Here is a 12,258-nt window from a genome sequence, read left to right on the forward strand (position 1 = left end):
TAGATCATGAAAGAAATAAAGGTTATGCATCTCTTTTTCTTGCCTCTTTGTCTTTCTCTCTACCTTTCTCATTGCTAGTTCTTGAAACTCGACAACTATGTTGTGAGGAAGCCAAGGAGAGACTACATATAGGTATTCTGGTCAAACAACCCAGTTAACTCCCCAGTGCTAACATGAGCGCTAACTTCTAGAGGGAACAAAACTTTGAATGGTTTTTGTCCCCAGCTTTTGAGTTTCCCCAGCTGAGACACTGGAATCAGAGAGTGAGCTATACCCATTAAGACATTCTTCAAATGGTGGGTTGAATATACTAGATGTTTTAGGTGAATAAGTTTTGGAAAATATTTTACACAGCCACAATAAATAGTAGAGATACAAAGGAAAAGAAATCATGAATTTAAAGTATTCTCTGGGAGTCCTTAGATGGAAAGATGAAATGAATATCCATACAAAGATAGAAGATCTAGAATGTTTGGAAATTTTTAATTTTGTCATTAATTAGGGTCATCTAAAGAGGAAAAGAAGAGAAGCAAAAAGCAAAGGAGAAAAGGAAAGATATAAGCATCTGAATGCAGAGTTCCAAAGAATTGCAAGGAGAGATAAGAAAACCTTCCTCAATGATCAGTGCAAAGAAATAGAGGGAAAAAACACAATGGGAAAGACTAGAGATCTCTTCAAGAAAATTAAAGATACCAAGGGAAAATTTCATGCCAAGATGGGCTCGATAAAGGACAGAAATGCTATGGACCTAACAGAAGCAGAAGATATTAGAAGAGATGGCAAGAATACACAGAAGAACAGTACAAAAAAGATCTTCACGACCCAGATAATCACTATGGTGTGATCACTGACCTAGAGCCAGACATCCTGGAATGTGAAGTCAAGTGGGCCTTAGAAAGCATCACTACAAACAAAGCTAGTGGAGGTGATGGAATTCCAGTTGAGCTATTCCAAATCCTGAAGATGATGCTGTGAAAGTGCTGCACTCACAATGCCAGCAAATTTGGAAAATTCAGCAGTGGCCACAGGACTGGAAAAGGTCAGTTTTCATTTTAATCCCAAAGAAAGGCAATGCCAAAGAATGCCCAAACTACCACACAATTGCACTCATCTCACATGCCAGTAAAGTAATGCTCAAAATTCTCCAACCAGGCTTCAGCAATATGTGAACCGTGAACTTCCTGATGTTCAGGCTGGTTTTAGAAAAGGCAGAGGAACCAGAGATCAAATTGCCAACATCTGCTGGATCATTGAAAAAGCAAGAGTGTTCCAGAAAAACATCTATTTCTGCTTTACTGACTATGCCAAAGCCTTTGACTGTGTGGATCACAATAAACTGTGGAAAATTCTGAAAGAGATGGGAATACCAGACCACATGATCTTCCTCTTGAGAAATTTGTATGCGGGTCAGGAAGCAACCGTTAGAACTGGACATGTGAGGAGGAGCCAAGATGGCGGAGGAGTAGGGCGGGGAGAACACTTTCTCCCCCACAAATTCATCAAAAGAACATTTAAATGCCGAGTAAATTCCACAAAACAACTTCTGAAGGCCGGCAAAGGACATCAGGCACCCAGAAAAGCAACCCAAGTCTTCGAAAGGAGGTAGGAAAAAATATAAAAGACCAAAAAAGAGACAAAAGAGGGAGGGACGGAGTTCTGTCCCGGGAAGGGAGTCCCGTCCCTGGAAAGGAGTCTTAAAAAGAGAGAAGTTTCCAAACACCTGGAAACCTTCTCACTGTCAAATCTGTGCAGAGCTTTGGAAGCACAGAGGGCAACAGAACAGGGAGGAAAAATAAACAATTAAAACCCACAGATTGTGAGCCTTACGGTAACTCCCCACAGCGGAAAGGCAGTGCAGACGCCTGCATCTGCCATTAGCAAGCGGGGGCTGGGCAGGGAGGCGCGGCTCAGGCTGCATCACTTAGGGTAAGGACCTGGCCTGAATACCCTGAGCACTATCTGAGCAAAATAATTTGGGCTAGTAAACCAGACTGTGGGATATCTACCACGCGAAAAGCCAGCCCTAACCTAAGACACCGCCAGGCCCGCACACGGAACAAAGGACTGAACAGAGATAGCCGGCTGCAGACCTTCCCCCTCTGGTGACAGGGAGCCAGAACCGGAAGGGGGCAATCGCAGCCCCAGAGAGACATTATCTATAAAACTGTAAGCAGGCTTCTTTGCTAACTAAAACTTCTTGGCGGTCTGGACGGTCAACATCTGCCTGAGAAGGTGCACCGGTTGTACACCTAGATAACCGAGCAGCGGGGAGGCGATAAGTCGCAGCAGTCGCGCTCGCCAAACACCTCATCACCTGAGCTGCTCGGACCTGGGAAGGGCACAAAATGCAGGCCCAACCGAGTCTGCGCCTCTAAGGACTACCGGAGTGCCTGAACCTGAGCGGCTTGGACCTGGGAGGTACAGGCAGCCCAGGGCCAGCCATGGATAGTTCCTGGCGGAGCAACCTAGAGCCTGAGAAGTGTGGGCAGGGAGGCTATATGCGCCGTGAGCGGGGGCAGACCCAGTGTGGCTGAGGCACTGAGAGCACACGCCAGTGTTATTTGCAGCATCCCTCCCTCCCTCCCAACAGTGCTACTGAACAAGTGAGCCTAAAAAAAAAAAAAAGTATCCTCCACCATCCCCTTTGTGTCAGGGTGGAAACCAGACACTGAAGAGACCAGCAAACAGAAGAAGCTATAACAGAGGGAACCGCCTTGGAAGCTACAGGCAATAGATTAAAACCCTGTGCTTACTACCGACTACATAGGAAGGGGCCTATAGATCTTGAGAAATATAAGTCGGACCAAGGAACTAGCCAAAAATGAACTGAACTCACAATACTCACAACAAAACCAGAGAAAGTCCTGGATATATGTTTTACTATTTTTACGATCATTCTTTCTTTCTTTCTTTTATAATTTTTTAAAAATATTTTAAGTCCTCTATTATTCCTTTAATTTTCACTTTTATAACCTATTACTTTGCAAAAAAAAAAAAAAAAGAAAAAGGCCCTATTTTTTTTTTACAGCAAACTTCATATATATATATATTTTATAACTTTTTGACCTTTTTTTTCCTTCTTCCTCTCTTTAACATTGTATTTTTGAAATTCCAAACTCTACTCTAGATTTTTAATTTTAGCTTTTTGATATTTGTTATCAATTTTGTACCTATAGTTTTTTTTTTTTATAATTTCTGTGACTTTTTTTTGTTTGTTTGTTTCTCTTCTTCTTTTATATAACATTGTATATCTGAAATTCCAAACTCTACTCTATATTTTTAACTTTTGCTTTTTGGTATTAGTCATCAATTTTGTACCTATATTCTCTTTATAATTTTCACGACCTTGTTTGTTTTTGTTTGTTCGTTTTTTCTCTCTTTCTTTTCCTTCTTCTTTTCTTTAACATCGTATTTTTGAAATTCCAAACTCTACTCTAGATTTTTAATTTTTGCTTTTATGTATTTGTTACCAATTTTGTACCTTTAAGAACCCAATCTTCAGTACCCATTTTTCACTAGGGAGCGAGATTACTGGCGTGACTGCTCTCTCTCCCTTTGGACTCTCCTTTTTCTCCACCAGATCACCGGTGTCTCCTCCCTAACCTCTCTCTACTCTACCCAACTCTGTGAATTTCTGTGTGTTCCAGATGGGGAGAACACTTAGGAAACTGATTACTGGCTGGATCTGTCTCCCTCCTTTTCATTCCCCCCTTTTATCCTCCTGGCCACCTCTGTATCCTTCCTCCTCCTTCTCTCCTCTGTATAACTCCGTGAACATTTCATTGCACTCCAGAGAGAAGAAATCCAGCTCCACCCACCAGAACACCGACACAAGCTTCCCTAACCAGGAAACCTTGACAAACCACCTGTACAAACCCACACACAGCGAGGAAATGCCACAATAAAGAGAACTCCACAAACTGCCAGAATACAGATAGGACACCCCAAAATCAGCAATTTAAACAAGATGAAGAGACAGAGGAATACCCAGCAGATAAAGGAACAGGATAAATGCCCACCAAACCAAACAAAAGAGGAAGAAATAGGGAATCTACCTGATAAAGAATTCCGAATAATGATAGTGAAATTGATCCAAAATCTTGAAATCAAAATGGAATCACAGATAAATAGCCTGGAGACAAGGATTGAGAAGATGCAAGAAAGGATTAACAAGGACCTAGAAGAAATAAAAAAGAGTCAAAATATAATGAATAATGCAATAAATGAAATTAAAAACACGCTGGAGGCAACAAATAGTAGAATAACAGAGGCAGAAGATAGGATTAGTGAATTAGAAGATAGAATGGTAGAAATAAATGAATCAGAGAGGATAAAAGAAAAACGAATTAAAAGAAATGAGGGCAATCTCAGAGACCTCCAGGACAATATTAAACGCTACAACATTCGAATCATAGGGGTCCCAGAAGAAGAAGACAAAAAGAAAGACCATGAGAACATACTTGAGGAGATAATAGTTGAAAACTTCCCTAAAATGGGGAAGGAAATAATCACCCAAGTCCAAGAAACCCAGAGAGTCCCAAACAGGATAAACCCAAGGCGGAACACCCCAAGACACATAGTAATCAAATTAACAAAGATCAAACACAAAGAACAAATATTAAAAGCAGCAAGGGAAAAACAACAAATAACACACAAGGGAATTCCCATAAGGATAACAGCTGATCTTTCAATAGAAACTCTTCAAGCCAGGAGGGAATGGCAAGACATACTTAAAATGATGAAAGAAAATAACCTACAGCCCAGATTATTGTACCCAGCAAGGATCTCATTCAAGTATGAAGGAGAAATCAAAAGCTTTTCAGACAAGCAAAAGCTGAGAGAATTCTGCACCAGCAAACCAGCTCTCCAACAAATACTAAAGGATATTCTCTAGACAGGAAACACAAAAACGGTGTATTAATTCAAACCCAAAACAATAAAGTAAATGGCAACGGCATCATACCTATCAGTAATTACCTTAAACGTAAATGGGTTGAATGCCCCAACCAAAAGACAAAGACTGGCTGAATGGATACAAAAACAAGACCCCTACATATGTTGTCTACAAGAGACCCACCTCAAAACAGGGGACACATACAGACTGAAAGTGAAGGGCTGGAAAAAGATTTTCCATGAAAATAGGGACCAAAAGAAAGCAGGAGTAGCAATACTCATATCAGATAAAATAGACTTTAAAACGAAGGCTGTGAAAAGAGACAAAGATGGTCACTACATAATGATCAAAGGATCAATCCAAGAAGAAGATATAACAATTATAAATATATATGCACCCAACACGGGAGCACCACAATATGTAAGACAAATGCTAACAACTATGAAAGGAGAAATTAACAATAACACAATAATAGTGGGAGACTTTAATACCCCACTCACACCTATGGATAGATCAACTAAACAGAAAATTAACAAGGAAACACAAACTTTAAATGATACAATAGACCAGTTAGACCTAATTGATATCTATAGGACATTTCATCCAAAAACAATGAATTTCACTTTTTTCTCAAGCGCACACGGAACCTTCTCCAGGATAGATCATATCCTGGGCCATAAATCTAGCCTTGGTAAATTCAAAAAAATAGAAATCATTCCAAGCATCTTTTCTGACCACAATGCTGTAAGATTAGATCTCAATTACAAGAGAAAAACTATTAAAAATTCCAACATATGGAGGTTGAACAACACGCTGCTGAATAACCAACAAATCACAGAAGAAATCAAAAAAGAAATAAAAATTTGCATAGAAACGAATGAAAATGAAAACACAACAACCCAAAACCTGTGGGACAGTGTAAAAGCAGTCCTAAGGGGAAAGTTCATAGCAATACAGGCATACCTCAAGAAGCAAGAAAAAAGTCAAATAATTAACCTAACTCTACACCTAAAGCAACTAGAAAAGGAAGAAATGAAGAACCCCAGGGTTAGTAGAAGGAAAGAAATCTTAAAACTTAGACCAGAAATAAATGCAAAAGAAACAAAAGAGACCATAGCAAAAATCAACAAAGCCAAAAGCTGGTTCTTTGAAAGGATAAATAAAATTGACAAACCATTAGCCAGACTCATCAAGAAACAAAGGGAGAAAAATCAAATCAATAAAATTAGAAATGAAAATGGAGAGATCACAACAGACAACACAGAAATACAAAGGATCATAAGAGACTACTATCAACAATTATATGCCAATAAGATGGACAACGAGGAAGAAATGGACAAATTCTTAGAAAAGTACAACTTTCCAAAACTCGACCAGGAAGCAATAGAAAATCTTAACAGACCCATCACAAGAACGGAAATTGAAACTGTAATAAAAAATCCTCCAGCAAACAAAAGCCCAGGTCCAGATGGCTTCACAGGTGAATTCTACCAAAAATTTAGAGACGAGCTAACACCTATCCTGCTCAAACTCTTCCAGAAAATTGCAGAGGAAGGTAAACTTCCAAACTCATTCTATGAGGCCACCATCACCCTAATACCAAAACCTGACAAAGATCCCACAAAAAAAGAAAACTACAGGCCAATATCACTGATGAACATAGATGCAAAAATCCTTAACAGAATTCTAGCAATCAGAATCCAACAACACATTAAAAAGATCATATACCATGACCAAGTGGGCTTTATCCCAGGGATGCAAGGATTCTTCAATATCCGCAAATCAATCAATGTAATACACCACATTAACAAATTGAAAAATAAAAACCATATGATTATCTCAATAGATGCAGAGAAAGCCTTTGACAAAATTCAACATCCGTTTATGATAAAAACTCTCCAGAAAGCAGGAATAGAAGGAACATACCTCAACATAATAAAAGCTATATATGACAAACCCACAGCAAACATTATCTTCAATGGTGAAAAATTGAAAGCATTTCTTCTAAAGTCAGGAACAAGACAAGGGTGCCCACTTTCACCATTACTATTCAACATAGTTTTGGAAGTTTTGGCCACAGCAATCAGAGCAGGAAAAGAAATAAAAGGAATCCAAATTGGAAAAGAAGAAGTAAAACTCTCACTATTTGCAGATGACATGATCCTCTACATAGAAAACCCTAAAGACTCCACCAGAAAATTACGAGAACTAATCAATGATTATAGTAAAGTTGCAGGATATAAAATCAACACACAGAAATCCCTTGCATTCCTATACACTAATAATAAGAAAACAGAAAGAGAAATTAAGGAAACAATTCCATTCACCATTGCAACAGAAAGAATAAAATACTTAGGAATATATCTACCTAAAGAAACTAAAGACCTATATATATAAAACTATAAAACAGTGGTGAAAGAAATCAAAGAGGACACTAATAGTTGGAGAAATATACCATGTTCATGGATTGGAAGAATCAATATAGTGAAAATGAGTATACTACCCAAAGCAACTTATAGATTCAATGCAATCCCTATCAAGCTACCAACGGTATTCTTCACAGAGCTAGAACAAATAATTTCCCAATTTGTATGGAAATACAAAAACCTCGAATTGCCAAAGCGATCTTGAGAAAGAAGAATGGAATTGGAGGAATCAACCTGCCTGACTTCAGCCTCTACTACAAAGCCACAGTTATCAAGACAGTATGGTACTGGCACAAAGACAGAAATATAGATCAATGGAACAAAATAGAAAGCCCAGAGATAAATCCACGCACATATGGACACCTTATCTTTGACAAAGGAGGCAAGAATATGCAATGGATTAAAGACAATCTCTTTAACAAGTGGTGCTGGGAAATCTGGTCAACCACTTCTAAAAGAATGAAACTAGAACACTTTCTAACACCATACACAAAAATAAACTCAAAATGGATTAAAGATCTAAACGTAAGACCAGAAACTATAAAACTCCTAGAGGAGAACTTAGGCAAAACACTCTCTGACATACATCACAGCAGGATCCTTATGACCCACCTCCCAGAATATTGGAAATAAAAGCAAAAATAAACAAATGGGACCTAATTAACCTTAAAAGCTTCTGCACATCAAAGGAAACTATTAGCAAGGTGAAAAGGCAGCCTTCAGAATGGGAGAAAATAATAGCAAATGAAGCAACTGACAAACAACTAATCTCAAAAATATACAAGCAACTCCTACAGCTCAATTCCAGAAAAATAAATGACCCAATCAAAAAATGGGCCAAAGAACTAAATAGACATTTCTCCAAAGAAGATATACAGATGGCTAACAAACACATGAAAAGATGCTCAACATCACTCATTATCAGAGAAATGCAAATCAAAACCACTATGAGATATCATTTCACACCAGTCAGAATAGCTGCGATCCAAAAGTCTACAAGTCATAAATGCTGGACAGGGTGTGGAGAAAAAGGAACCCTCTTACACTGTTGGTGGGAATGCAAACTGGTACAGCCACTATGGAGAACAGTTGGAGATTCCTTAAAAAACTGGAAATAGAACTGCCTTATGATCCAGCAATCCCACTGCTGGGCATACACACTGAGGAAACCAGAAGGGAAAGAGACACGTGTACCCCAATATTCATCGCAGCACTGTTTATAATAGCCAGGACATGGAAGCAACCTAGATGTCCATCAGCAGATGAATGGTTAAGAAAGCTGTGGTACATATACACAATGGAGTACTACTCAGCCATTAAAAAGAACACATTTGAATCAGTTCTAATGGGGTGGATGAAACTGGAGCCTATTATACAGAGTGAAGTAAGCCAGAAAGAAAAACACCAATACAGTATACTAATGCATATATATGGAATTTAGAAAGATGGTAACAATAACCCTGTGTATGAGACAGCGAAAGAGACACTGATGTATAGAACAGTCTTATGGACTCTGTTGGAGAGGGAGAGGGTGGGAAGATTTGGGAGAATGGCATTGAAACATGTGTAATATCATGTATGAAACGAGTTGCCAGTCCAGGTTCGATGCACGATACTGGATGCTTGGGGCTGGTGCACTGGGACGACCCAGAGGGATGGTGTGGGGAGGGAGGAGGGTTCAGGATGGGGAGTGTATGTATACCTGTGGCAGATTCGTTTTGATGTTTGGCAAAACTAATACAGTGTTTCAGGTTTAAAAATAAAATAAAATTAAATTAAAATTAAAAAAATAATAATATCCAAATTAAAAAAAGAACTGGACATGGAACAACAGACTGGTTCCAAATAGGAAAAGGAGTATGTCAAGGCTGTATATTGTCACCCTGCTGATTTAACTTATATGCAGAGTACATCATGAGAAACACTGGACTGAAAGAAACACAAGCTGGAATCATTATTGCCAGGAGAAATATCAATAACCTCAGATATGCAGATGACACCACCCTTATGGCAGAAAGTGAAGAGGAACTCAAAAGCCTCTTGATGAAAGTGAAAGTGAAAGTGGAGAGTGAAAAAGTTGGCTTAAAGCTCAACATTCAGAAAACGAAGATCATGGCATCTGGTCCCATCACTTCATGGGAAATAGATGGGGAAACAGTGGAAACAGTGTCAGACTTTATTTTTTGGGGCTCCAAAATCACAGCAGATGGTGATTGCAGCCATGAAATTAAAAGACACTTGCTCCTTGGAAGGAAAGTTATGACCAACCTAGATTGCATATTCAAAAGCAGAGACATTACTTTGCCAACGAAGGTTCGTCTAGTCAAGGCTATGGTTTTTCCACTGGTCATGTATGGATGTGAGAGTTGGACTGTGAAGAAGGCTGAGTGCCGAAGAATTGATGCTTTTGAACTGTGGTGTTGGAGAAGACTCTTGAGAGTCCCTTGGAGCAAGGAGTTCCAACCAGTCCATTCTGAAGGAGATCAGCCCTGGGATTTCTTTGGAAGGAATGATGCTAAAGCTGAAACTCCAGTACTTTGGCCACCTCATGCGAAGAGTTGACTCATTGGAAAAGACTCTGATGCTGGGAGGGATTGGGGGCAGGAGGAGAAGGGGACGACAGAGGATGAGATGGCTGGATGGCATCACTGACTTGATGGATGTGAGTCTGAGTGAACTCCGGGAGTTGGTGATGGACAGGGAGGCCTGGCGTGCTGTGATTCATGGGGTCTCAAGGATTCGGACACGACTGAGCAACTGAACTGAACTGAAAGAGGAATCAAGATAGTGGAATAGGAGGACATGGAACTCACCTCCCACCCATAAATGTATCAAAAATAAAATTGCATGTGAAACAATCCTCACTGGAACTAAATGGAGACAATCAGAATGACTCCTATACAGCGAAGCCTAAAGGAAAGGGAAGAGAAGAAATCAGTTTGGGACCCTGTGGAAGAGTACTCAGAGGAAACGAGAAATTACATAGACAGAAATCCTACAATGGGCAGTGAGCAGTCCCAGTCACATATTTGGCACTCCAGTCCTAGGGTCCAATTAGTGGAATACAAACCCCCTTCTCTGGTTAGAGGGCTGGTGGACCAACAAGAGGGCTGTACGAAGCCTAGACTCCACTTGTGAGGAGCATGTGAATGCTTACTTGCTCCCAAAGCAGTATGAAAAGAGTGGATTGAAGGTGAAAATGCACAGGTGGCTGACATTTCCCACAGTCACTCTTTTCATCATGCACCCTAACCTGAGCTGACAGAAGTCTCCAGCACCACTTGTCTCATGTCACAGCTTCACAAAGGAGCAACAGAGAGCTTCCACGACCAGGGGAAAAAAACCCAAAATGTCATGAGACGGTGAGACAGCTCAAGCCCTAAGTGCCATCTGAATAGAGAGGGGATAGCCTTTACTGGTGATTGCATAGGCGGTGCATCAGAGGCAGCCCAGACCCATGAGTGAGTAGACCACCACAGCCTGCACCCTAGTCCTCTTTGAATACTTATACCAATCCCTCTTGCTCCGCACTGTTCCTCTCTAAGGCAAGGTTTGCTGGTGCTGGGGAGTGCAAGAGCACACACTTAAAAGAGAAGTGAGCCAGCTCAGAACCAAGCCTCAGGGCTTCTCCTTGAGTGCCTTGAGACCCAACACTGCCTTCCGTAGGGCACTGAGCAGAGCAGAAGGGAAGCCCTGCTTCACACCTGACCCAGACCTTCCTTCTTCAGCCTCATCTCCACCAGCACATCCTGAAGAAAGACATGGCTTCTGATCATCTCTAATCCAGTTCTCCCATCAAAGCCAATCAGATAGCAAATAGAAAAAAAAAAGAAAACAGTTGAAGAGATCTTTGGGATAATATCAAGCATATCAACATTCACATTATGGGGATCCCTAGAAGGATAAGAGAGAAAGCAGGGAGCTGAAAATGTATTTAATGAAATCGTGGCTAATAATTTCCCAAGCTTTAAAAAAAAGAAAGATATTCAGGTACAGGGAGAACAGAGGATCCCAAACAAGATGAACCCAAACAGACCCACACCAAGACATACAGTAATGAAAATAGCAAGAGTTAATGATTAAGAGAACTCTAATGGCACAAGAAAAAAACAAAACAAAACAAGAATCATACATAAAGGGACCCACACAAGACTATCAGATGATATTTTTGCAGAAACTTCACAGGTTAGAAGCGTTGTTACATTTAAAGTATTGAATGGGAAAACCTGTAACCTATTTACATGGCAACCCACTCAAGTATTCTTGCCTGGAGAATCCCATGGACAGAGGAGCCTGGTGGGCTACAGTCCATAGGGTCACAAAGAGTTGGACAAGACTAAAGTGACTTAGCTTGCAGGCAGGATACTCTACCCAAGATTGTCATTTGGAATTTCAGGAGAGATAGGGAACTTTCAAATAAGCAAAAACTAAAAGTCCATCAATACTGAACCAACCCTAAAAGACATATTAAAAGGTTTTCTCTAAATGGAAAAGTCTATGAAAAGAAGTAAGTAACTATAGGAAAGGAAAATTTCACTGGAGAAGACATATATATACAAAAGAGTGAGGATTAACCATTTAAATAAGCTAGTACAAAGATTAGAAGATAAAAACTTAAAAATCAGTTTTAATTGCAATAATCCATGAACAGATAAGCATGAAGATGTAAAGTGTGATATCAAAAATGTAAAGTGTGGGAGAAGGGAGTAAAAATGAAGATCTTTCAGAATGTGTTTGAGCTTCAAGGACTCCCTATTTACAACAAATAAATACAGTTATAGGTCAATATATATGAACACCACAAATTTAAAACCTACCACAGATAGATAAAAGCAAGAAAGAAAGGAACACAAGCATGTCACTAAAGAAAATCATGAAACCACTATGGAAAAAATAAAAAATCTAAAAAGAACAGGGAGAATCACAATAACTACAGGA

The sequence above is a fragment of the Bubalus kerabau genome, chromosome 6 (assembly GCF_029407905.1).
Source record: "Bubalus kerabau isolate K-KA32 ecotype Philippines breed swamp buffalo chromosome 6, PCC_UOA_SB_1v2, whole genome shotgun sequence".
NCBI classification, from domain to species: domain Eukaryota; kingdom Metazoa; phylum Chordata; class Mammalia; order Artiodactyla; family Bovidae; genus Bubalus; species Bubalus kerabau.